At 41.5% G+C, this 28000-nt stretch overlaps 1 long non-coding RNA gene across 1 annotated transcript in view; it reads left to right on the forward strand.

Annotated features, from left to right (window-relative positions):
- LOC133365260 (uncharacterized) overlaps positions 1-27087 on the forward strand; it is a 63546-nt gene extending 36459 nt beyond the window's left edge. Inside the window, exons 2-3 of the long non-coding RNA XR_009758148.1 lie at positions 15963-16070; positions 26971-27087. This is a non-coding gene — a long non-coding RNA (uncharacterized LOC133365260). The remainder of the gene's footprint in view (positions 1-15962; positions 16071-26970) is intronic.
- Positions 27088-28000: the final 913 nt, after the last annotated feature.

Genomic DNA, 28000 nt, shown 5'->3' on the forward strand with positions numbered 1-28000 from the left:
AGTCAGAAGAAGCTCTGCTGAATGCAAAGAATGGGGTGATCTATATTTCTCCTATTGGGCTTCTGAAAGTAGCCATGCATATTTAAGTGTTTAAAACTACCCCTCCATGATAACTTACTGGAGCAATGTGATTTTAAAAACCACTATTTATCTGTGCCTGCCAATCATGGCAATGCTTGTCTACCTCTACATTTCATTCCTTTATTCAGCTAAAAAAATTAAACCCCACTTTTCTGCCTGACAACAGGTCTCCAAGGGGCTGCAAGGAAATGAAAATTAATACATTGCATTAGATGCAGGCTGCCGCATGCTTAATGACTAACTTAAGTTTGATTGATTTCAGTGGGTCTACTTCAAACATGACTTACAGTGCAATCATAACCATGTCTACTTACTAGTAATTCCCACTGAATTCATTGGGGCTTATTCCCAAGTAAGTGAGGTTAGTATTGCAGGCTAAGTCTGTATTCAACACATAATGAATATAAGACTATATTTTAAAGGCAGTAGTGACTTAAGACTATAAGATGGCTTTGCTGGGGTGAGGGGACATGTTAAAAATTGCCTCCAAGGATTAGATATTGTTCCTGCTGCTACTGAGGCTGTTCCAACTGTGGGTCCTTGAATGTTCCACAGTGATCACAGAGGAGAGTAGCTCCCACCATCTGTGTCACCAGATATGCTTGTTTGTCTATTCACACATACACATGAACCCATATCTTACATTTGTGTTCATGTACCTATTGTGCTACTGCAGAGGTTATTGTAATGGACATGATTACTCTGTAAATACCAATTTTCCTTCGCTTATTTGGAGGAAATTAGCAAATATAAATGGCAGATGGTATGTAAGGTGGTGTTGGAATTTGAAGTGCCAGTATGCAGTGTTGAAGAATGTGGCTAGGTCAATACAAGGCAAGACACAGGTCATCCCAGCCCACTTACCTGGACCATAAGCTTAGTTACTAATACAGAGATGGCAGGGAGAGGCTGAAGCTGGGGAGTTTCCTTGTATGGAGATTTGGATTGGGTAGAAACCCAACAGGGCTGTGTGGAAGCCAAGCACACCACAGAGTGGAACTGTTCACATGCAAAGAGTGTGCCATAGGATAGCTGTAGGTGAGCAAGATCTGTAAAAGAAAGGTAAAGAGAAGTAAGAGATGCAAAGGATATCCCAAGAATGGTTATCCCAGGAAGAGATGTGGTTCCCCAGGCTTTCACCATGACCTAGGGGTGGACGAACACAGTTGGGTCCAAGCCCCTTGTAGAATCTTGGGAGTTATGGTATGGATATCTCTGATGGTCCATCCCAATTTGATTCATCCAACTCTGCCTCCTTTGAAGGGAATCTGACCAGGCTTCAGGCTTCTTTTGCCCTGATAAAACTCAGGTTTTAGCTTGAACCATGTATGATTCCATCCTGGGTTCCTATGTGAACTCCCAATAAAGTTCACAAAATTTCCTTTTTGAATGACCCTGGCTTGTGCTTCCCACAAGGATCCCGAGTAACTGAAAAGAGTAAAGCAACAAACATGGCTTGAGAAGCAGGGAGTTGGAGAGGGGAGACAAGGGTAGGAGTTTAGCTAGGCTGAAGAAAAAGGCTTGATCACATACTTATCCATGAGCTTGGAGCAGTCGTGGAAAGAAGTCATGTGAAGCAGCCTCTCGGAGGAATCCAAAAAGCTGAATTGGTGGAACAATCTTCTGGGCAGAAGACTGAACAGACTGGGGACCAAAGGATGAGCATTTATATGAAAGAGACTTCCTGACAGTTATTAATTCTTACCCAAAGGGTGATCTTGTTGAGGACAGAGCTGGGCAAAAAAGACATTAAATGTTAATTAAGTCAAATACTGACTTGCTACAGATATATCAACACAATATTCCTACTGTTATAGTGGCTCACAGTGGACGCTGGTGGCTCTGATGTCAATGTGGCAGTGAATCGACTCCAGGCTTTAGTCCAAATTTTCAAGGAACTGTCTAAGGTGCTAAAATCTGGGGAGGATTCACTGCTCCACTCACATTGGAGCCACCATCCTCCACTGAGTGGCAGGGAGGTTGTGAGTGTCCTCTGGCCACTCAGAGGTTGCAGCCAAATGAGATGTCCCTCATGGGGAAAGGTGGGGATGCTTCGCAGAACATGCAAATTTAGGCTTAATCCAATTACGAAGGGAAGGTGCTTTCTGGAGGCTACCTCTATTACTTCCCAGAGTTAATTAATGCCAAATGGGGGTGTCTACTTGTATCAGATGTAGCAGAAGTTCAAATGACTAATTAGGGTTGCACTGATGTGATCCATTTTGCATATTGGTCACTGTGGAAACTACTGTATAGCATGTAATGTAGGGAGAAGCTTTGGTTGAAACCAGTGAGGCTTCCATGAATACTTAGCTTGAACTACTGTAATTTTATCTGATTACCTTTCAAGAGTTCCCCACTCATTGCTCAGAGCAAAGCTCGTACTCATAGACATGGGACATGTGCAGAGGTTTAGTTGGAGTAAGCTTCCTGGTTAACATCTGTGTTACATAGCAGCCAAGACCAGATAGCACCAGTTATTTTGGTACCTGGTGGCTGGGACATCTCATCTGTGTAGCTAAATAGTTTGAAACTCCTTGCTCAACCTAGTGCCAATGGAGGCTTGCTGAAGGCTGAGTGGGTTGGTGGGTGGGGAGAACAATGATGGAAAATGTCCAGATCCATGTTGGTGCCTTTGAGGCAGTAACTAGGCATTGTGCAAAATAAAGAACCATAACTTCATGTTTACAATACTCTAAGACTAAAAATATAAGGCAGTGATGGCAACCTATGATCCTCCAAAGGTTGGACTTCAGTTTCCATAATTCTTGACCATTAGCCATGCTGATGGGAGATGGAGTCCAAAAACATCTGGGGGACTGAAGATTCACTATCCCTGATATAAGGTAAGGCAAACTTTCTAGGTAGCTTTAAGGCATCTTGAGCCCTTAATCTACAACATAAAGATAGTTGTTCTGATAGGAAGATAGTTATATGACTATTAATATTATTACTGAGATAATGGCTTTGATCTAAAGGTGATATTGGATGGAGAAAACACGTATGCAAGAATTTTTTGCCATTCTGCTTGGCCACATGCAGTCCACTGTGTTCCCTCCTAATCTGCTCCTGAGGGTTGTGGAGTGCCTCCAGAACAGCAGGGGGCAGCAGCAGATGGGGGGGATTGGCGCTTCACCTTGCACAAGGAGAAGTGCTTCCACTTACTCAGTGATACCTCTGGATCCAAGCCCTTCTACAAGAAGCAGTACCATTCTAAACAAATTCTGATGCAACCTAAGTGCCAGCTAATATCAGTATAGCAGGGCTATAGCCCTGATGCATTGTAGTAAGTAATGACACAGAGATTGTGAAAAAAGATGACTGGATGAGGGTGAGGGGAGAAATCGATAGACCTCAGAAAGATTTATAAAATTGTACATAGCATGGAGAAAGAGAAATTACTCTCCTCTCTCATAATTCTAGCACTCAGAATTGAAATTGGTAGCAGGTTTAAGACAGGCAAAAAAGCATACTTGAGGCATAATTTAACTTATGGAATTCACTGCTACAAGGTGATAGCGGTGATCACTAGCTTAGATGGATTTTTTAAAAGGATGGGAGCAGGGATGGGTAACTTGTGGCCCTCCAAATGCTGTTGGACTCCAACTCCCATCAGCCCCAATCAGCATGGCCCAATGGACAAGGATGATGGGAGTTATAGTTCACCATGTTGAGGGTCACAAGTTCCCCACCCTTGAATTAGACAAACTCATGGAAGACAGGTCAACCAATGAGTATTAGTCTTGCTGATTGCTGATGAGACCTTCCATATTCAGAGGCAATATACTTAAATCTCAGTTGCTGGGCAGAGAAAGAACAGGAGAGAATTTGCCTTCATGCACTATAATGGGCAACCTAGCTTTTGGTCTGATTGAGCAGGACTCTTTTTATTTCCATATGGATTGTAACTGGCAGGCAGAACAGCAGGATGGTCTTGACTTACCTAGCAAGGGATGCTGCTTTGGTTATGGTATCCTAAACCACTCTCTGTCCTTAGGTTGCCATATGTGTCTGTCAACCAGAGTGTTAAGTTTCAGAGCTCTTTCTCATTCTCTCTCTATCTCCCCCCCCACACTCGCCTTAACCAATTCTAGTAGAAAGTTAAGTATGAATCCGACAGATGACATTCACTTCTCCCATCAGGGTTGATTTAATCATTGTTAAGGTTCATCTTCATAATTCACCTTCAGCCTTATTGGCTAAGCCTGAATGGATTCAAGGCTAACAGTGAATATTATTCTTTGTAATTATAGCCCACTAACACTGTTTTATTTTTTTTCCAGTGTGGCCTTCTTGATGGGTTATATTACCCTTACAGTTACAGTACGATTCGTTATTTTATGGGGAAACTGTTCAGTCATGATGATCAGCAGCTGAAAATGTACTTATCTGTGCTGATGTATTATGAAAAGGAAAGAATTAGAACAGAAATAACAGATAAAAAATTTCTGCTCCTTAGATTTGCATTTTAATTATAAATTACTCGGGCTTATCAAGCACTTATTTCATCAGAAAGATAGGGGTCCACACTCCACTCCAATAGATCATTTAAAATATTTAAAATTGCACATGGGAATGCAAAGTGCATGTCTAAAAGTAAAAAAAAGTTGGCTGTTCAAATATGGAAGTGATTGCCTGGGATTGCGCTAAGTCTTTCCTTGTCATCATTGAGCACTGTCATAGTCGGCATCAACATGACAAAAGAGTCAGGATGCAGATCTAGCAGCTGACTGCATTTACCTCAGTAGACCTGCCCTAGTTTAGCAGAAAGAGGAACAGCCATTTTACTGCAGAGTATCTATCCCTTTTGCAAAGTTTGGCAAGAATGCTGACTCTGACTTGATTACTGTCTCTCATGTCCCTGCTGCTAATGCCTTCTCAGCAGCAGCCACACTTTCTGGCATTAATTAGCATGTTTCCTTTAGTGCTTTACCACTGAAGAAGAGAGAGTGTATTTGGGTTAACTACAGAGACAGTAAAGACTGCTTGCCAGGACAGCATAGAAGGCAGCATAGGACAGCTGGCAGACGAGGTGTGGGAAAGGTGGGCCTCACTTTCTAAGTTGTTGCACCCAGGTCCTGTCTGCAGGTTTTCCATTGGTATCTGGTTGGCCGCTGTGAGAACAGGATACTGGACCAGATGGGTCTTTGGTAAGCAGGGCTCTTATGTTCTTATGAGATGAGGTGCATTCATTTTCCTGGCCATGATAGAATGGGCATTCTTTTGGCACAGCTGGAAAAGGTTTATAACTTCCCTTCATCTTAATCTAACCCACCCTTCCCCAGCTACTCTTCATAAGCTTTGAATTACGCCTCCCATCATCCCAGATCAAGGGACATGTTGGCTGAGGCTAATGGGAATTAGAGTCCAACAACACTGGGGGGGGGGCACTTTTTAAATTTATTGTGTTTGATTTTTTTAAATTGGTTTTAATGTATAGATATGTTTTATGGCTTTATTAAGTTTGTTTCAACTGATTTTAATGTAAGTCACTTTCGGACACTTTTGGGAGAAAAGTGACAAATAAATATAATTAACAACAGCAACAACAATAGGTGGGAGAAGGCTGATGTAAATAAAGTTGCCAAGCTGACATGGAACAGCTTGGATATTAGTAAATGAACTTCTATTACAGAAAAGAAAGGATGCCATCAGCGCCAGTTGGCTTTCCACCTGCTGCAAAAGACTTTGCTTTGAGCAGATTACTAGATTGCAAAAGGTGGAGTCTCCAAGGGGGAGAGAGAAACAGCAGCGATCAAGATGTCAGAGATGAATGCTTTTGTCTGTCAAATCAGAATGATAAAGAAGCTGCCATAAACTTACACATTGTAGATACTTGAACTGCTGGTTCAACTGGACTGTGCTGATCCTCTGCAGCTGCTGCTTCTCCCTTATTGTTACCTGGGTTCATATTAGATTCCAGACTGAGTGTCTCCTTCATTGTGTCTGACTCCTTAAATGGGGGTTATGAAACCCATAATCTCTGGGTGCACTGGTGAGAGACTGACAAGTGAAGGATGAAACTGTTAAGAGGTACGCATCAGTCCAGGGGTAGCCAACATGGTGCCCACCAGATGTTTTTGAACTGCAACTTCCATCATGGAGCTGATGGGAGTTGTAGTCCAACATCTGGAAGGCACCACACTGGCTACCCCTGGACTAGCCAGTACTGCATTCTGAAGCCCTGAGAGCAACATGCTTCAGCCAGTGGTTAATGACAGAATTAGGGAACAGGTTGCTTCATCCCTTCTGTCCATTTTTCCAACCTGTTGAGTTCATATGTCCTGCCTCCAGGTAACTGGTTTTTGGGCTTTCCAATCCTGGTATTTTGTGGAGCCTTGATTGACTTGCACGTAGAGATGTGAAGAGACTCTCAAAACCTCACCTCATTGGGATATGCATTTCCATCCCTACTGACATATTCATAAAGTGTGAAATAGCATTTTCACCAGAGGAGGACTTGAAAGGAGGAGCAGAATAATGGAGGTCAGCTGGCAGCCACCATTTGATGAATACTTTGCTGGCAATTAGGTTTCCATGGCAAAAAATCAATCTAGGAATCTATTCTGCTGTGCTCCTGTTCCATGCCTCTGCAGCAGAGGGATTCATTATGTATTGGCTTTGGATCAGCAGCCATTTTAAGAAGGACAAGTTTTGTTGCGACACTAGGACTACTAACATGAGATACTACAGGAAACTGGCAGCTAAGTTCTTTCATGGACACAGTGACCTTTTGCACTCTGAGGAATGTATTGCAGCTACTCGTGAAGTGGGGTATTGAACAGCTGGGAGGAAGAGCCAGCCCATTGGAAATGGTGTTGAACTTCCACTCATTTCATTGTTTTCACCATCAGGGTTTTTTGTTTTGCACACTGATTGACCCACACTTTCCCCCTGCTCTTTGTCTGCTGAAGTGGCATTTCAAAACTGACAGCACCAGCTGTACACCTGTCATCTCCTCGCTGATTCCTGTGTGACAGATGGCACAAATAGCCTGGCATGTATCTCTTGGATCAGAAGAAGCAGTGCAGTGTCTGCCAGATTTCTGATGACTTCAATTTTTACATATTCTGCTTTGCTGAATCACTCATAGAGCACAGCCTTTGACAGGAAATAAAGTCTTTTTGGTTTGGGTCTTTCCCAGGAAAAGTGGATGAGGGTGTGTGTTTTTCTTTCCTTTAGAGCTTTGAGCTGTCATTGCCTTCTAAAACAAATCAAGTTATTATGGGAATGCATCTATTTTTCATTTCAACTATCTTCCATTTGATTTATTCCCTACTTCTAGCAGAGTAGGATGAATTTCAGCTAGGCCATAACCCAATCCTATGAGCCATTGCATTGACATCACAAGTAGCAGAATCAAGAGAAGACATCCAAACATTGTGACTTAGCTTCTGTTCAAGGTTCCAGTAGAGATGGGCAAATCTGTCACTTTCTGTTTCTCATTTTTTTACTCTTCAGTTCAGTTCTCCACATTTCCTCATAAGTTTGTAAATTCTTTTTTTTTTAAGTCCTCATGAAAATGCATCAGGATTACCCAAGTATATACATATTTGGACACATTACGGGCCTGAAGAACTGCACTGCAACATTCAGAGAAGTGCAAATTTCTAAGGACGACGTGTTTCAGTTCTTGTATTGCTTTGGAAAGTGCAGATTAGGTAGGTTCATGTTTAAATGTGAACTGAATTGAATTTCTCTCCTGATCCTAAGCTCCAGGGTTGTGCCCGCTTCCTACAAAGTAATTACAGAGACTGCACTATCCATGAGATGAAACCAACGTCATGTGTTAAACGGACTTTCCCCCTCAATAGCAGCAGCTTCTTGCTTGTGCTGGGAAGAAAGCTGCTCCTGAGACATAGGACAGTTTTGGACTAGTTTGTGATGTGGCCTGGAAGACTGCTGTTGGTGGAAAAACAAATTTAAAAAGTCCATTCTGGCATACCTTGCTAGAAGTATTGAAGCCGCGACTGGATAGCCATTTGTCAGGAATGCTCTAGTTGCTTCCTCAGGGATGCTGTAGTTGCCTCCTACATTGCAGATCCTGCATTGAGCAGAGGTTGGACTTGATGACTTCCTGGGACCCCTACAACTCTCATTCTATGATTCAGTGATAATGCCAAGCACCTCAGAGGCTTCCAAAGTAGCTTTCTGGATTGTAGTCTTGGTATTTTTCAGCCACATTGTGCATCATCTTATCAGGTCCTTAGCTAGCCTGAAACTTCTGGGAGGGAGAATACCAAAAAGTAGGGGGAGCAGAAAAAACTGTAATAAATTTAATTATTTATTTTTGGGGGGGCGGAAAAAATTTAGGGGGCAGAATATTTTTAGGGGGACAGCCCCCTGGCTATGGGCCTGCATCATATAGATAATAACAGCAAGATGGAGGCTGAGCAATGCCTTGGCAAAGGGGCCAATGCTGACTTCAACCCATTCTTAATTAGAGTGTTGTGATTCATATGCAGAATGAAGCTGTCTGCTGATAAAGACTATTTCAGTAATACCTTTCCTCACTCACTGATCAGAGGAATAACTTTCACTAGGCAAGTTCTTGGATGCTTATTTGGTCATTAGGTCTCGAAGATTAAAAAAACAACAATCTCTCCCTGCCCTGCCACTAAAATAGTGGAAATAAAATAATAATAATAAAATTTTATTTGTTAGTCGCCTATCTGTCCGACTTAACGGACACTCTAGGCGACTTACAGCAATACATTAAAATACACTGTACCATCAAAAACAAAAACATCAATTATTCTAAAACATCAATTTATAGATCATAAAACTAATCCCTCCCAAGAATCCCATAGGCCTGCCTGAACAGCCAGGTCTTTAAGGCTCGGCGAAAACCAGTCAGGGAGGAGGCATGTCGGAGATCAAAAGGGAGAGAATTCCAGAGGGTGGGGGCCACAACTGAGAATGCCCTCTCTCTGGTCCGCACCAGCCTAGCTGTTTTGGCTGGTGGGACCGAGAGGAGGTCCTGTGTGGCTGATCTTGTCAGGTGGCATAACTGGTGATGCTGGAGGCGTTCCTTCAGATAAACTGGGCCGAAACCGTATAGGGTTTTAAAGGTCAGCACCAACACCTTGAATTGGGCCCGGTAGACAACTGGTAACCAGTGTAGGTCTACTAACACCGGGGTAATATGATCCCGGCAGCGGCTATGCTTAATCAAGCGTGCCGCCGCATTTTGTACCAGCTGTAATTTCCGGACCGTTTTCAAGGGTAACCCCACATAGAGCGCATTACAGTAGTCTAAGCGAGAGGAAACCAGGGCATGTATCACTCGTGGGAGCAGGTGCACAGGAAGGTAGGGTCGCAGCCTCTGTATCAGATGTAAGTGATACCAAGCTGCCCGGCTCACTGCTGAAACCTGAGCCTCCATGGACAGCTGGGAGTCAAGAATGACCCCGAGGCTGAGGACCTGGTCCTTCAGGGGCAATCTTACCCCATTAAGCACCAAGTCTATATCTCCCAACCTTCTCTTGTCACCCACGAGCAACACCTCGGTCTTATCAGGGTTTATCTTCAGCCTGTTCTCGCCCATCCATCCACTTACGGACTCCAGGCATTTGGACATGGTATCCACAGCCAACTCTGGTGAGGACTTAAATGAGAGATAGAGCTGAGTGTCATCTGCATATTGGTGACACTTCAGCCCAAAACTCCTGATGATGGCTCCCAGCGGTTTCACATAGATGTTAAATAGCATGGGGGAAAGGATAGAACCCTGTGGCACTCCACAATTAAGAGGCCAAGGGTCTGAAACCTCATCCCCCAATGCCACCTGTTGGTACCTGCCTGAGAGATAGGAATGGAACCACCATAAAACAGTGCCCCCTATTCCCACCCTCTCCAGGCGATTTAACAAGATACCATGGTCAACGGTATCGAAAGCCGCTGAGAGATCTAGGAGGACGAGGAAGGTGTATTCTCCCCAGAGCTTGGAAAAGTTACTTTTTTGAACTACAACTCCCATCAGCCCAATCCAGTGGCCATGCTGGCTGGGGTTGATGGGAGTTGTAGTTCAAAAAAAGTAATTTTTCCAAGCTCTGATTCTCCCCTATCCAACGCCCTCCTCATATCATCCACCAGAGCGACCAAGGCTGTTTCAGTTCCATGTCCAGTCCTGAAGCCCGATTGCAATGGATCTAAATAATCTGCTTCCTCCAAGTGTGTCTGCAACTGTTTGGCCACCACTCGCTCTATCACCTTGCCCAAGAATGGTAAATTAGAGACAGGGCGGAAGTTATTCAACTCTTGGGGAGTTGGGGAGATTTGGGTTGTGATTCTATATACTAATCAATAGGGATGTGTATTGGATTCTGATTAATTCCTAATCCTGAGGAATGATTTTACCAGTGCTTCCCAATCCCAGTGCTTTGGGAGAGGGAGCAGGTTTGAAAGAGCAAAACTTAATGTCTCTGCACTTAAGAAAGATGCCAGGATAGGGAGCAGAGTGGGTATGGAGGGAGAGATGTCTTGTGACTGTTAGACCGAGCTTGTAATCAGAAGGAATGATTTTACAGAAAGCAAATCCCTTAGTTCTTCTAACCCCAAAATCAACTTTAAAGGTCCCTGGCACAAAACCCCCTGGACTTATCTGCCTGCAATCTGGCAGACTTCTTACCCAAGGGCACCTCTCTCATGATGCAATCTTCAGAATAATTGCCCATAAAACTCATGGGGAGATTAATTGAGTCCCACCCTAAAATTATAATGGCTTCCCATGTGGGAAAACCACTGCAGCTATCCTTCTGAAATTTTGCAGCATTCATGCCTTCAGAAGGGGTAGTCTTGCCTGCAAATTCAACTCTATTTTTTTTTAAAAAAGAGTGAATTGAATTATGAGCCTATTTGTCTTGAATTTGGCAGGCTGTGTTCATTCTGCTGGGACTTACTATGTCTGTCACATTGGGCTATTTTACAAAGTGCCATATTAGGGTCAGAACACAGTCTTGTGGTTGGAGTCCACCTCTACTAATCAAGTACCTTGATGTCAGAACCTTAGACAAAGACTAGAAGTTTCACTGTTGTTAAAAAAACAACAACAACATAATCCTCTCATGATATAACAGAGTTTGGGAATGGAAGGAAACCCCTCTCCCCCGCTAACAACAAGAACAACAAGAAGGAAAAAAAGTAAAATTAGATTGAATTTTTTAAAAAAGAATTCATGAATATTTTGATGAAAGCATTGCAGGAATGTGGGAAGCAACATATTAAATGGAAACAATTCATCTGTCGTTGTGTGTTTTCCCAAAGCACGAGTTTGAATTTGTGCTTTTCAAATTTTTGTATGGCTCATGTCAAGCAAAAGATTTCAAGCCCAGAAGTTGCATCTACAAAAAGGAAACAATTTCCATTTCTTTGTAGAACTCATCTTCCTTTCATTTCCCAGGTGTTCCAACAGGTGAATAGCAAGCAGCATTATCCTGTAGTTTTTTGTGTGTGAGATGCCTGTGAGATGACTAGGCAGACCATCACACAATGCCATGTAAAACATGGAGGACAAAGACAAACTGATATACCTACTGAGTATCTCCATATTGTTTGTTCAGCCTTGAGTATCTCTATCTGTTGTTTCTCTTTTTCTTATTCCATGCCTTGGCACCATCTTTGTCACCCTTCATGATTTGGAGGGCAAAGGTCTGAATCGCGTGCAGAGGTTCCATATGTGATTTAGAACCTTGGCAGATCAGGGTTCTGTATCATATGGGGAGCCTCCTCAAATACAGCAGAATCTCTGCTTTAGAAGTTCACCCTCCAACTTGTGCACTTTTAGACAGATGCAGGCAAACTGGAGCAGGTTCAGAGGAGGGCAACAAGATGATCAGGGGACTGGAAACAAAGCCCTGTGAGGAAAGACTAAAAGAACTGGGCATGTTTAGCCTGGAGAAGAGAAGACTAAGGGGAGATATGATATCACTCTTCAAGTATATGAAAGGTTGTCACACAGAGGAGGGCCGGGATCTCTTCTCGATTGTCCCAGAGTGCAGGACATGGAATAATAGCTCAAGTTGCAGGAAGCCAGATGTCAACTGAACATCAGGAAAAACTTCCTAACTGTTAGAGCCATACAACAATGGAATCATTTACCTACGGAGGTGGTGGGCTCTCCAACACTGGAGGCATTCAAGAAGCAGATAGACAGTTGCTTGTCAGGTATGCTTTTATTTAGATTCCTGCATTGAGCAGGTGGTTGGACTCAGTGGCCTTATAGGTAGGTCCCTTTAACTCTATGATTCTGTGATTCTACCCTGATCTGGGCTTGGGAGTGGAGTTTTAATGTCTCATAGGCAGTAGTAAATGAAAAGTGTGCAGCAATTTGTGTGTGTGCAACAAATCAGTTAATTAGTAAGTCAGAAAAACTTAACAGTACACTCCTGACAAGGGTTTTGCCACCAAGTCTATAGTCCACATGGGATATGTCACTTCACTCGCTCCCCACAAGAGACCTAAGAACATAAGAAGAGCCTGCTGGATGAGACCAATGATCCATCTGGTCCAGCATCCGGTTCTTACTGTGACCAATCAGATGCCAATGGGAAGCCTGAAAGCAAAGCCTGAGTGCAATAGCACTCTTACTACTTATAGGCTATCTCATCTTAATGGTACAACTATGGCAGCCACTTCTGCTGAATATTTTGCTACTGGAAACACCATCAGTGCTGGAAACTAGGATTAGGGTATATAACTGCGATTGGCAATGGTTTGCAAGTAACCTTCTGCCTTGTGGCTCATTTATGCAAAGAGGCATTAGACACCTGCTTCAATAGACTCCTGTACCACTTGGTAGTATTCATATAATTTTGCGGTAGCAGAAGACAGACCTCAAAGATATCTACATTAAAATGAATGAAATACCTGTGCAAAATAAAAAAGACAATTCCTATTTAGTAGGGATGGAGCAATTAATCTGTTTCCGGTCTGTATGTTCACAAGCATGCATTCATATGAGCACATTGTCTGTTTCATCTCTTTCCCATTTTTCTTCACAAAATACACATTTCTAAAAGTTCTTTCCCCCCAAAAAAATATGCGTTCCTAAGTGTATTTATGATACGTTAATGCATTTCGACACGGTTTTTGGGCTGAGAACTCATCACAAAACTCACCACAAAATTCAGAGGAGTGTGAAATAGGAAGGATAACAAATTCTGATCCACACAGGAGGTGCAAATCAGGTCACGTTATATCAAAATCCTCAAATTCCGCAAACCTCTACTAGTTAGCAATTATTTTTCACAATGAGTTTCTTGCCTTTTTTAGTGACTCAGAAGAATGTCAGATATGAAAAGCATGTGGTTAGTCCATCTGCAATTTTGACACAGTAGTTGCCCAAGTACCAGTTATAGGCATATTTCTAGGCAAAATGATTAAAAATTAACAGCATCACTAATATTAAATTTTAACATGTCTGTGCTGTGCAGTGCTCTTCTTAAAGTAATTAAGTGTAAATGCCCTTAATCTTATTCTTTCTCTTGCTATTTAACCATGACCTGGTGTCTGTAGGAATGAAAAGTTAACCATTACTTGGAGATTTAAATTAAACCAATACACACTGGCTTTTGGACTTAACACGCTAGCAGCAATGCTTTGAGGTCGGAAAAAAGCCTCAAATTGAAAAGGGTCCCCTGCACAATCCCCAATGCAATGTTGGAGACGTAATGTCTCAGCTTTTTCTGCCTTCAAATTAATGGAGCAAGCTCAACTCATCATAAGGAGCACTGTAATTTCCTCTGATGTTTTCATTATGCATCCCTTTGTGCGAGAACTAATTTGCAATAATGTATATGTAATTTTTGAAAGAAAGAAGGAATCCTGTTACCTTCAGGTTATGATTAACCGTAGAAATGCTGAAGCACGCATATAATATGGATACGCAAACACCATCAACCTCGCCTGAAACATTTAAAAACCCAAAGTAGCAACCCAATCTGCATTTTTACTACTTAGATGTCAGACTGGATTAGAAGGAGTTAGACATATTAATCAGTCATTCTTAAAATTTAACATTCTAAGAACAGTTTAGCTAGATCAAAGCTAAATTGATTTTTGCTAAATGTAGTCCTAACATTAAGCAGAACTGTCTCAAATCTGAAGCTTGTTTTCAAGATTTATTGTCATTTGGATTCATCACTTGCTTTCCCTTTTTTAGGCTTTTTTGTACTTATTTAATTTACTGAGTTTATGGTTCAAGTTGATCACATCTTTTACTGAATCAGACAGGATTCATGAAACTCAAGGCAGTCGGTTACAAGGCCTACAATAGGGATGGAACTGCACTAGCTGCCCATTTGCTACCGGGCCAAGTTCAAGGTTCTAGTTTTGGTGTACAAAGCCCTATACAGCTCGGGTCCAGGATACCTAAAAGACCATAGGCAATTTTGACTAGTGTTCACATTTTTCAAAGCCATTTCTCTTCATACAATGCATTTTTGCGTGCTATTTTCACCCATATATTCATTTTAAAGCACAGTTTCCCCTAACACATGCATTTTTGTAAACATTGGTTGGCAAACTGCATAGCAAAGTACGAAGAAGTGCGTGTATTGAAGGATGGCTGTTTTGGTTCTCATATTGTTTTGGAAAGTGCAAATTTGATAGATCCAGCTTGAAATGCAAACTGAATGTAAATTCTCGCCTACACCTAGTCTACAATGACCAGTTCAGATGTATCAGAAAACCAAGGGTTCTCTTTATGTTAATGAGTCATGGCAAGCTTCAGGCTTGTGCAGTTCCCATATGCTCTCTTCCTTGTACATTCACGAGGAGTTCAGAAACATTTGTTTCCAGTTTTATACAACCCATAGGTACTTTTGATGTTGGAATTAAGGAACTGTGACTTGTCTAAATTATGATTTCAGAAAAATACAGGATATGTAACCACAGAATGAACCAGATCTGTTCTCGGCAACCTTAGTTTAAACAAACCACAGCCCCAAGTTCAGATGCCACAGGGAACTGTGGTTTGTTGAAAAGAGGAAGCAAAATTTTCCATTCTTCTCATTGTGGGTCCATGTCCTGCCCAGAGTGCAATTCACAAGATGGAGATGAGGATTAAATTAATTCTTGCTTTATTAGAGTAATTAAGACATCAAAGGCAGCAAGCTTCATAGACCTTGCTACGCTAACTCACTACTGTCCCTAACTAAGCTACCTAAGCATACTCTGCAGCATGTGAAGAAAGTTGACTCAGCACTCAGGTCAGGGGGGCGCTGGCTTAAGCAGGGAAGGTCTTCGCCCATAATCTCTGACACCTTTGAGGAGCCTCCCTCTGGATGAGGCGCTTCTTGCGACGTCTCGCATGGGGCAAAAGGAGGTGCGTCTCTGCCAGCTCATCTGACAATACAGTCTCGATAGGTGCTGGCTCTGCGTCAGGAGGTGGGGATGTGTTTGAAGTTTCAGGAGGGGAGCTTAGGGGGGTTGAATTGGCACGCGCACCAGGACATCCTCCAACGGCTATGTTGAGGCGGCTGGAGGTGGCGCAAAATCTTCAGCGGGAGAACTGTCCATGGGAACTGGCACAGAGTCAACCACACCCCCTCCCCTATGATCCTCAAAAGTGTCTACACCCTCTGATTCTTCCCCTTGCCCTAACTGAGGGATCAGCAACTCATCCAGCCCCCTTCCTTGGTTCCCTTGAGGGAGCTGGGGCCCGACAGTCCAAGACTTACTACAGCTCATCCATGTAGCAGGAAGCCATGCTTTCCTTTTATGTCTGAACTAGGCCAATGTGTTTCTAATTGAAACTCTGCCTTTTAGGAGAGTATTAAAACATACCATAGACCAACTGAATGCTCTTTTATCACATGTTGCATATCCTTCTGATAACCACAATTTACATCACAATCAAACTGATTATCCTTATATTTCAGCATAGAAGAGGCAAAGAAGACCAAGCCAGTGGAGAAATCTAACTGTTTCAAGTCAGACACTTCGAAGAGAACTCAGAGCTTGAATGAAGGAAATCTACCAAATAGCAGGTAATATATCTTATGGATTACATGTGCTGGCTCTGGATATTTTCTGGCTTATCCCTATGGATCAAATTTTCTTGCTAACACTGAATTATTCCATTGCCTTCCAATCCTAATTCTTATTTAAAGACCACAGTTGAATCTAAACAACTCTGGGTCAGAAAGGATATTGAATTGTAGATTTGGGGGTAGGGAAGGTCTAGCAAGTTATCCACCACATTTTCCTTGGTGTAAAAAGCCAGCACTGTCTCAGCCAGCCCAGCAGATAGAGGATCTGTGCTAGTTTGTGCTGTGTATGCAATTTACAATTGCATTCTCATGATACACGATAGCAGCTTTGTAATAACGTATTATGCTAATTTAATCATTTTCAGTTGCATTTGTTTGTAATGTTGATAAGCAAAGCAATATAAATACATAGGTTCTTTTCATTCCATAGAATAACAGTAGTTGTTCCTTTCCCTGGGTATTTCATGCATCAGCTACTAAACAGCTGTTCATAAGCTGAAATTTCAGATGAGATGAGGCCTTATTAAGTTGTTCTTTCTTGCCCAAGGTTCAATGTAAACATTTATTGTAGCACAGAAAGAAGATTTCTTGTGTTCACCTGTCTAGCTATTTGGGGCACAGATTGTGCCATTTGGGTGAGGAAAGGCTGGGCTTCGCTACAGCTAAGCTACAGAGGAGGTAGACAGCTCCAGGTGGTCCAGCTCTGTCCCATGTGTCACTCAATAGTCTTATCAGCCCTTAGCAAGTCTTCACTAGAACATTATTATTGTGTATCTGCATTCCATACATCTTTGTGGCTTTCTATTTAAAAAGTGACACCTGAAGTTGTGCAGATACTGGTGGTCCAGGGCCACACTGGCCCTTGGAATATGTGGCTCTGCCCCGGCTCTGCCAGCCACTTATTAATCCCAAACACTATGTCTGTGCTTCAGGAGGGGTACCACTGATGGCTATTACTGGGTGCAGTGTATGGGGTGGTACTGGCTCAGGAGTTAGGTAGTGGCTCAAAAATTAAAATGATGACATAACCCTTGTATTGGCACTGGGAGGCTAGCACTTGATCTCAAGCTGTGCTGCCTTTACGTGTCTCCCCCGCCCCCCCCCCCAGTGAGAACATAAGGAGAGCTCTGCTGGATAAAGTCCATGGCCCATCTAGTCCAGCATCCTGTTCTTACAGTGGCCTATGGGAAGCCTGCAAGCAGGACCTGAGTGCAACAGCACTCTCCCCATGTTTGATTCTCAGCAGCTGGTATTCAGAGGCATATTGCCTCCATCAGCGGAGGCAGAATATAACCATCGTGGAGAGTAGCCCAAGGAGTAACCGTTATCCTCCATGAATTGGTCTAATCTATTGTTTCTTCATTTAACATCTTTACACGTCCCACTTTTCTATGACATATAAGTCTGGCAGAAATCCTTGCATGGACGGAACGTTCACTGTGGCTTTATGTTGAACACAACCCAATTTGCTGCCTGAGGTGGCAGAGCAGCAAAAACCTCCTGTGCAGCTGTGGTACATAATACCTACCTAAGGCTGGTTGACTTATTTTGACTTCTGAGACAGAAAATCCCACAAGCGCCTTTCCCCCTCCCTGGCAGTAAAAATACTGTAACAATAAATTAAATAACTAACAATTTGCTGCCTTTTCGTGTGCCCTGAGGCAGCCACCTCACTCTGTCTAATGGTAGGACACTGAGTTTGCAACAGTTGCTTGCAAACTGTACATCCAACTGCACCAGCTGTCTTGCTTTGGCACTGGATCTAGGAGCTTTGCTGAAATGTACCTGGTCCTGAAATTTCAAATTAAATTGCCAGGGAAATAGATTTGTGTGATATGAGAGGGGAGGGGAAAGACAGTCATTTCTCTGATATCTAAAGGTTAACAATGTGTTTTCTCTTGGTATATTCAGAAGTTACAGTTTCTCATATTTTTCAGTGGACACCTAATGCAAACAATTTGCTCATACAGCTTGCTCCCAAACCTGCCATGGAAAGCTCCTCATTTATATAAAGAAGCAGAAGTGTTTCTCCTTTCATCTTATAAATGTTAGTGGGCACTGTGAACCCAACCTGCTTTTCTTAAAGATATGCTTCTAAATAACCGGTGCAGCTAGCAAATGCATGATGCACTTCTCGTATACTCCTCTGACTTTCAAAATGTATCTAATGGCACATGTATTCTTTGATTTTTCTACTGTATAAAAATCTCAAGTGTAATTATGCACATGTGTAGTGATGATGATGATAGTCCTAATAAGAATACAGCAGGTATTCAAATAATTTTCCTAATGGAAATGTGCCCCACTTATACGAGAAGTTGGTGCTCAGCACTGATCTGCATATGATCAAGCAGGTGTTTGGTGGGAGCTTCAGTGACTGTGAGGATGTAGAGAACAGAAGCCTTTGATCTGTAGCAAAGAGCAATAATGAGAGTGCACTCATCGTACTATCCGGTATGGCAGAGCACTCAATGTTTCCTGGAACGCTGGAGCCGTTAAAGAAAGCTGTAATTTGGCTCATTAGAACAATTGCTGTTATCAGAGTTCTGCCCCCACTACATTATGCTTGTGCAATAGCCCCAGCCACTCTTCCTAGCATTTGAATGAATGGACTTGCCTGATGGTGCATCTGAATCAAGGGCCCAATTAAGCATCAATCTTTCATAGTCAGAAAGTAGAATAATAATATGCCACCCGTGGAGCAGAAGGAATAAAGGCCCCAGCCATGCAATGTTTAATGTTTAACATGAAAGGTTACAGGACACAGGTTTTCCTAGAAGCCTCTGGTCTCTAAGAACCTCTTCATATAGGATATGCAGACAATAGGGATGGAAGGATGTGATCATTTAGGTTCTCACAGGTTCTCATTTTTCCAATCATATATTCAATTTTCCACATTTCTGCAGAAATCTGTGATTTTTAAAAAAATCATGAATTTTTTTAGCTTTTTAGTGTGAATTTCTCTTGTCTAATAAACACATTTTTGAATGCAGTTTTGACTAACATACACATTTTTGTAAAGAACTTCTCTTAATATAATGCATTTTTGTATGTTATTTTTACAAATATATTCATTTTAATGCACACTTTCCCCTTATATATGCATTATTATAAACACTGCTTGGTTGGAGAACTGCATCATGTAATTTGAATAAGTACAAATTTTGAAGGATGGCTGTGTTTTTGTTCTCATGTTGTTTCAGAAAGTGTGAATTTGATAGATTCGACTTTAAAACCGAACGAATCAAATTTCTCCCCTATCTCTAGCCGACAGAGGACTGAGTGGAGACAAAGTACCTTGGCCTATTGATTGTGTACATTGAGAACTCTCAAGGAATTCTCTAACTTATATTGCAATCTGTGTTTTTGAACCTTGGGAAGTTCCTAGTTTACCAATTCCTCATTGCTCCTTTGTGCAGTCTTACTTCAAAGACATATCACATCTTCTATTATTTTGATGCTGTGAGAGGGCTGAAGTGCTCCTTTGGTGAGATGGCTGCAATCTTCTCTGCTTTCTTCTGGTCTTCTCTGCCATCAGTCTAATTTATAGCCATATTATCATCTACTAAGCCCTTCGGCTTCTTTTCAAGGCTGGCCTACACCTGAGGTGGAAAATCTAAATGTCCCCATTCCTTCCACCCTCTGGCAAAAAAGTCACATAAAAACCTGATTAATTTACTATTTCCTGCCAAAATTAGCCAACTGAAGCCAGTACCGAGCTCTTTGTAATGGTAGGAGTGACCCTACATTCAACATATATTTAACATCCATTGTCATGAAATCAAAAGGGACAAATAGATGGAAATGTTCATTCAAGAACATCCTCACCCCCCAAAAATTCAGGGAACCTAAGGCCCTCTACATTCGAGAACATCCTCACCCCCCCCAAGATTTCAGGGAATCTAAGGCCCTCTACATTCGAGAACATCCTCACCCCCCCAAGATTTCAGGGAACCTAAGGCCCTCTATATTCGAGAACATCCTCACCCCCAAAAAATTCAGGGAACCTAAGGCCCTCTAGATTTATTTATTTATAAGCAGCACTTTTCATAGAAGACATCAAGGTGGCTTCAAACATACAAGACAAAATAGAATGTAAAAACCAATAAAACATCATTAAAAACAATAATAACGGCTTCAGTAAATACTGCATTGGTTAGAGAGAAAGTCGTCTTACAAAGGCCTGTCTAAAAAGTTCAGTTGTCAAGAGACACCTAAAAAAAAGGAAGGATGGTTCCTACCAAACCTTCATTAGTATTCTTGGATTTCAACTCCCATAAGCCCAGCCAGCATGCCCAGTGGTGAGGGATGATGGTAACAGTAGTCCAACAACATCTGGAGGGCCATTGGCTCCCCATTCATGCGTTAGTTAACCAACAAAACAATAATACTAATGGCTTGCACTCCAATGAAATGAGGCTCCAATTCTGTACACACTAATCCGTGGGAAAGCCCCACTGAAGACAAGCAGGACTTATTTCCAAGTAAAAATGCCTAGATTTGTTCAGTGAATGTCCAATGTCACTCTAAAGCAGAATACCATATACCTAAAGCATTCCTAGTCTTTTTGTGTGTGAAAAATATCAGAGACTTAACTTCTAAAGAAGAAGTTGATCCTATTGAGCACTGCTGAGTATCACTTTAGAATCTTATGTAGGTCTATTAATACACCTTGAATGTGGATTTTCAACCAATTGCATATCCAGCTTATGGTAATTACTCCTTAATGTTTGCATATTTCTATAACATGGCAGGCTAATGGAGAAGATAGGTGTTTTAAGAGAATTAACTATAGAAACAAACTCATGCAATTTGTTTCTGACAACTCCAGTAAACATTTACATTATGCCAGCCGAGTAGTTGTATTCATTTTTAATATTAGACCTGAGCTAAATTGGATACTTTTCCATTAATGCTGAGAAAAACAACATAATTGCCACCTGAGTTCAGTGAAATGGATTCCTCATTGTGCTATTTCATGCAAATACAGCTAAAATCCTAAAATCAATGTAATATAGCCTGTAAAAATGCTTTTTTCAAACTATTTCCTGAGAGCAGCAGATAATTGATATTAATAATTGTAGCAAGATTTTACTTGCATAATCTCTCTCCATTAGAAACTGTAAAGTTAAAAAACAACCTGAAATATGGCTCAGGAATGTAACTAAATCAAAAAGCCTCCCATTCAAATGAAGAATTTACTGAAACATTTGCAGAATATGTCTTCCATACATATGGAAGCATGAAATCCTATCAGTATTTATTTATTTATTTATTATTAGATTTATATCCCGCCTTTCCTCCCAGTAGTTGCCCAGGGTGGCAAATTATCATTGATCAGGTCCTTTTTTGGTCCAAGCAATTACCCAATAGTTGAACCTGAACTGGAAGATATGTCTAGCATGGGTTGACTATCATATTTTATTATATCTTTGTCAGGAACAAACAGCAAACAATCTCATCTTAATTTTTCACTAACCTATTTTGTGATATGGAGAACCTCCAGCCCATTGGCTGAGTGTGGCCCTTTGGTTCTCTGTATCCTGCCCTTTTTACTTTCCTCAGGGCACCCCCTTCTTCCTCTCCCTGTTCTCATTCTGCATCTTTCTTGAGTACTTTTGTCTGGCTGGTATGTGCCTTGAAATGTGACAATGCATTTTGTTGCCTGGATGGAGAAAGAGATGTTTGAGGAGATACAGACTCCTCTGGCTTTTATGTGGCTGAAATGTAGGCTACGGGAGAAAGGTAAGAATATGTCCATTGCTCCATCCACTTTTGCTTCTCCCCCAACACTGGCGTGCACCCCCTGCAACAGAGGTGACAAATCTTTTTGGTTCCTCAGGCCAAATCCTTATCTGATCATAGACTGATGGGCCAAATTTGACTGGTGGGTGGGACCCACATGTCAATCATCTGACATCACAATAGCATCACATGATTGGGTGCTTTGAAGTCCCAAAGTTGGAAATTCACACTTATTTGAATTTTGCGACGCAGTTCACCAACCAGTGTTTTAAAAAATGCATATATTAGGGGAAAGTGAGCATAAACATGAATATATGAGTGAATATAACATGGAATAATGCATTATATGATTGAGAAATGGCTTGCCAAAATGTGTACATAAAACTGCCTACAAAAATGTGTCTGTTAGAATAAATTCACACTAAAATGCTAGAGAATTTTCATCAGGATTTAAAAAAAAAAACCTGCAAATTGCTACAGAAATGTGGAGAACTGAATTTAAGATTAGAAAAATAAGCAACGGAGAAAACTAAAATTGACAGATCTTTCCATCCCTAGTGGGTAGTGAGATTGTTTTACTTAGTTTGGTTAGGAACATAGGAAATTGCCTTATATTGAATCAGGCCATTGGCACATCTTGGTCAGTTTTGTCTGCACTAGATGGCAATGGCTCTCCAGGGTTTTTGAGAAGCAATCTTCCCCAGGCCTACCTGGAGAAGTTGAGGATTGAACCAGGGACCTTCTGCACACAAAGCAGATGCTCTCCCCCTGAGCTACAGCCCTTCCTATAGGCTGCCCAGGAAGGGGGTCCCAGGGCTATAAGTAGGTTTGGATCTGCACCATTGATGCTGGTGACAGAAACAGAACTCTGATGGATCCTAAGTCCTCCCAGTCCCCTATCATGCTCTGATACCTGGGGGAAATTTAGACACATTTCTGAGAGTGTCTAAATTTTTCCTGCTCTATTTCTCCCATGGCTTCCAATGGGAAAAAGAAAACCTAAAGCCTAGAAGCAGGAGGAGGATCACAAAGCATCCCTCTGCCCTCACTGCTGCCTCCCCCTCCCTTTAGGATTGCAGCCTTAGATGTTTTTAAACGTTTGTTACCCATCCCAGTCCTGGACAAACTAAAAACTCAAACATCTAAATAACCCTTTCTGGTTTGCCCATCTCTGTAGGGTTCAGTCTTTGATGCTTAAAAGCCATCTAACTTTTAATATAAGAAATGACATTAGTGTCATACATTTTCTGAATGACATTTTGGAACAGCACATACTGGTAATAAATGAATTGTAGCTTGTTGACACATATACCCACAGGCACCTGGAACCTTAGCAGAACATAATTACAAACAAAATTACATGAAATAAAGTGACATGCCTATCACAAATCAAAGATTACTCATTGTATCCTACCGAACAGCAAACATTCAATATAAATTCCTCAGCTAAACCAGAGACCAAGTTAACACTTTCCTTAAGGAAAATCGCAGGTGTGCAACTCAAAAGTCCAGAGATCTGTAAATGGCCAAAACAAGTTTCTTGGTTAACAGAATAACCTATAAAACAAAACCTATAGGGACAACAACAATAATAAAATGTGGCCCTATGTATTTTCACTCCAAATCACAACCTACTGTACACACGAGGTCTGTAGGCCTGGCTGGACCAGATGATTCCTTTCCTGTCATTATCATTATCATATCTCCTACCACACATATCTCAATGTGATGTACAAAATGCAATAAAAACATATTTAAAACATTTTAAAATAGACAATAGCAGCAGATAAAAAACAATACCAGGTAGACACCCATGGCAGGGACCTATTTGTCCAGCTGGGAAGGCTTGTCAGGATAGTCTTCAATTGTTTCCAGAAACTGGAGATAATGGGGAAGGAAAGTGAAAATCTAGCATGCCTGTCTCAACTCTGATGTCACTGGCCATTCACACCAGGCTTCTTGAAAGCATTTGTGCTTAAAATGCAACACACATAAGCCTGTTCACATAACCCTGGCTTTGTTGTGTATAAGGGAGTGATCCAGAAAAAGGCATCATCCAGTTCAGTCATTTTTTTACTCACATTCAGCTTTGCACGAGCAAAGGCTGCTTCTAACTTCAGTGTCAGGGCATCATGGTTCGTAGGAGTAAGCAAGGGAAAAATGTAGTTGCATTTCCCCCATTCATTTTCATTTTAAAAATTATATTCCTTTCATCTGTCACTTGTTTGAATTGTTTACTGGCTTTATAAAAATCCATTTTTTGTTGTTCATTTGGTTTTTGCTTTCATCCCTTTTTTGTTTTTCTGTTGATTTAAAAGGGGGACCCAGCCAGTATTCCGCTGTCTGTAACTTTCATGTGTTGCACCCAAATGGCATGAAATTTGCCGGCATTCTTCTCTTTCCCCCCGAAAAGAAAAAGCATCAGATCTGTCAAATTTCAGACAGATTGGGCAAAGGGTCCATATGTTATAGGCTTTTTACAAAAGTGCACAGACAAATAACTAGAATTTTGCAACCTGACAGTTTCACCTCTCTCTCTCTCTTTCTCTCTTTCCCCCCACTTCCTGTGACCTTTCTGTGTACAGCACAGGCAATGTATTGAATGCAAAAAAGGCCCTCCAAAACCCATGAAAACGTAATGAAATAGGAAAATGAAATGAATGACAGTGAACAGGGTGGGGTGATGTGGTGTGTTCCAGCAGTGGTGCTGCCACTCACCAGGGTAGAGATAGGGTAAGGCAAAGCTGGGATGACATTGGGAGAGCACTGGGTTGGTGGCAGAAGTCAGCCCACAGGTGCATGTACACCTGTGGGGCGTCTGCTGCCAATCCAGACCTCCCCCAACCATGCTGCTGCCTTGCCCCACTCCATCCCCATCTCAATGAATGGCAATGCTGCTGCTGGGAGGGTACTGCACTTTGTCCCCCCCTCTCACACTGCTCCTGGTCTTTCCATTCATTTTCAATATAAAACAAATAGAATGCATTTATTCTGTTTTTAATTCATGTAAAAAATTAATCTCCTGTTGTGGGATTTTCCTGCTGGAATCTGGCTCATGGGTCTCAGATTTTAGGACTCCAGATGACAGGCCTCCTTCCAAGGAAATTATTTATATGAGAAAAGGGAAGTAATCTAGTTATATTTGGGAAAGTTACATTAACTCAGTCTAGCAGATTTCTTTTTTCACTGCTGCTATGTCGCCAATGCGGTTTTAACCATGACTTTGAATTTCTGCTGAAAATTCTATATGCTATGGCCTGGGATATCAACTGGGCATAGAGGCTTCCCATAAAATGTTGGCCCCATCTGCTCTATGCATTTCAAACAGTATCATAACACTTTAAAGAGCCATGGCTTCCCCCAAAGAATCCTGGGAACTGTAGGTTGTTAAGGGTGCTGAGAGTTGTTAGGAGACCCTGATTCCCCTCATAGCGCTACAATTCTCACAGTGGTTTAACAAGCAATTCCTCTTCCCAGGGAACTCTGTGAATTATAGCTCTGTGAGGGGAATAACAACTCTCAACACCCTTAACAAACTACTGTTCCCAGGATTCTTTCTCTGCACATCATTGTCATAAAGAAGCCTTCTTCAGTAGAAAGGCAAAACCTTTAGGCAAAACCTAAAGTTTGCAGTTCATCTACATCAATGAGATTTCTAGTAGATCAGCCTTTCCCAGCTTTTGGGTCCCCAGACGTTGCTGGACTACCATTCGCATCATTCCTGACCATTGGCCATGTTGGCTGGGGCTGATGGGAGTTGGAGCTCAACAACAATTGGGGATCCAAAGGCTGGGAAAGGCTGTAGTAGATTATAATAATATTTAGCATTTATAGATAGCTTTAGAGCAGGCATATGGTGCTCTCCAGATGTTCTTGGATTGCAGCTCCCATCGGCCCTAACCAGCATGGCCAATTGTGATGGATGATGGGAACTGTAGTCTAACAACACCTGGAAGGCACCATGTTGACTGCCCTTGATTTGGAGTATAGTCAATATACTTAATTTTGTTGTAGTTCTCACAATCCTGTTATACGCCGTTATTAGTATCCCCCAATTGCAGATGGGGATGTTGAGGCTGAGAGAGAGAGTGGTCAGACAGGGGCACTATTCAAACCAGGGATTTCCTTTTTGTAGCTCAGACTAATAAGTTAGGTGGTACTAACTGCTGGGAAGCAACAACAGGAAAAGACTATTGACTTCATGTCCTGCTTGTGGGTTTACCCACTGTGGGAAATAGGATGCTGAACTAAAAGGGACATTTGGTGTGACCTTTTCTTATTTTCTCAATGGCTCCATCAAGAACTAGTGAGGCCAGCATGCTAGATATAACTATGTCACCCACAAGACATAACTGCGTTACAGTTTGTATTTGCAGACAGAAAGATACATGAAAAGGCATTTGGGTTTGTGCAAGTTCCTTAAAGTCTGAAAGAGCAGAATATGATTTTAAAAAACTAAATGTGTGAACTTAGAAGGGCCAATTGAGGAAATAAAATAGAGACTTTTAAGGACATTCACCTACCTTTCCTAAAGTACCCACTATTTTCAAAATTACAGTGTTTGTATGTTTCAGCAAACTTGTGATTTAATGGGAGAACAGTCTAGAAGAGTCTTAAAGTGCTTTTTAATGGTTTTGACTTGTGGGGCCAATAATATATGTTTAAAGTTTAAAATTATTATCTCTACAACAGACTTCTGTTGCTGATGTTTCTCCAGGTTTTTGTCGCTGCAATGATGCTAACCTAAGCTTCTCAATAAATCCCACAATATTAGGATGCTGTTATAGATTCACATCCATACATCACATTAGCTAAATAATCTGGAAAAATATTAAGCCACTGAGATTGTAATTTTGGTTTGAGTCTCTATGGCAGCCTTCCCAAACCTGATGCCCCTTCAGATATTTAAGACTATAATATTTTTGTCTCTGTTTTTAATATACCTTGGATTAAAATTGTATTTATGTATGTGTTTATTGTTGTTTATATGTTAAATCACTTGAGACATTTTATGGGAAGAGATTCATAAATTCAACAAATAAGCAAGACAACTCCCATCAGCCCCATGATATATGTATGTTTTTATATTGCACATATAACATTACTCACCTAGCATAATATAGAATAATCTTTTCTTTCCTATTGATTTCAGATATGCTGGCAACCAGAGGTGACAGTTGTGAAACTTTGGCTCTCTATAGCAGCGTTCCCCAAGCTGGTGCCCTCCAGATGTTTTGGACTACAGTTCCTATCAGCCATTAATGCACAGTCATTATGACACATGCCAGAAGAGGGTGATGGGAGATGTAGTCCAAAACATCTGGAAGGCACCCAGTTGGCAAATGCTGCTATACAGTGGTTGTTAAAATCTCCATGTCATCATGACTGTGCTGGATCTGCCACAAACTCGAATGGGAATATCAACTTTCCCTTGGACCTATTTGGAGCCAAATGAGCTGATTGATAAAGCTCATCTCTTGCCTTTGAAAGTTCATGTTACAGTAAATTAGTAAGCTGCCATTCTGCAGCCTGAGCAAACAGAGCAGGTGGTAGCGCTGTTCCACATAAGGCAATGGTGGGGAACCTCCAACCCATAGGCCTAGGTAGGCCTCTCCTTTTGGCCTACAAGGCTGCTTTGGCCAATCCACATCCACCTGCCCTTTACTTGACATCATATATGATGTGAGGTGTGGGCAGGTAAAGAAGGCTTGAAGAAATCTGCTTGCTGTGTCCAGCATTTGGCATTTTTGAAGAACTAGCTGCTGCTTATATTTTTGTTGATATTTCACTGTACCCAAAATGTTTTTCATGTCTGACTCTGGTTCATATGTTCTGATAGTGTATTTTATAATGTATTTTAAATGTTATAACATTTATGTTATCAAAATGAATTCCTTGTTTGGATTGTTATATTGTGTTTGTATAGTCCTTGGACTGTTATTGTAATGTTATACTGATACGCATTTTTTTTCTTTTGTGTTGTGAACCACTTTGGGCACATTTGTGTGGATATATATATAGGATGGAAGGACCTCTCTATTTCAGTTGTCTCAGTTTCTTATTTTTCCAATCTTAAATTTGGTTCTCCACATTTCTGCAGCAATTTGTGATTTTTTAAAAAATCCTCATGAAAATTCTTTAACAGTTTAGAGTGAATTTCTCCCAATAAACGCATTTGTGCA

The sequence above is a fragment of the Rhineura floridana genome, chromosome 10 (assembly GCF_030035675.1).
Source record: "Rhineura floridana isolate rRhiFlo1 chromosome 10, rRhiFlo1.hap2, whole genome shotgun sequence".
NCBI lineage: Eukaryota > Metazoa > Chordata > Lepidosauria > Squamata > Rhineuridae > Rhineura > Rhineura floridana.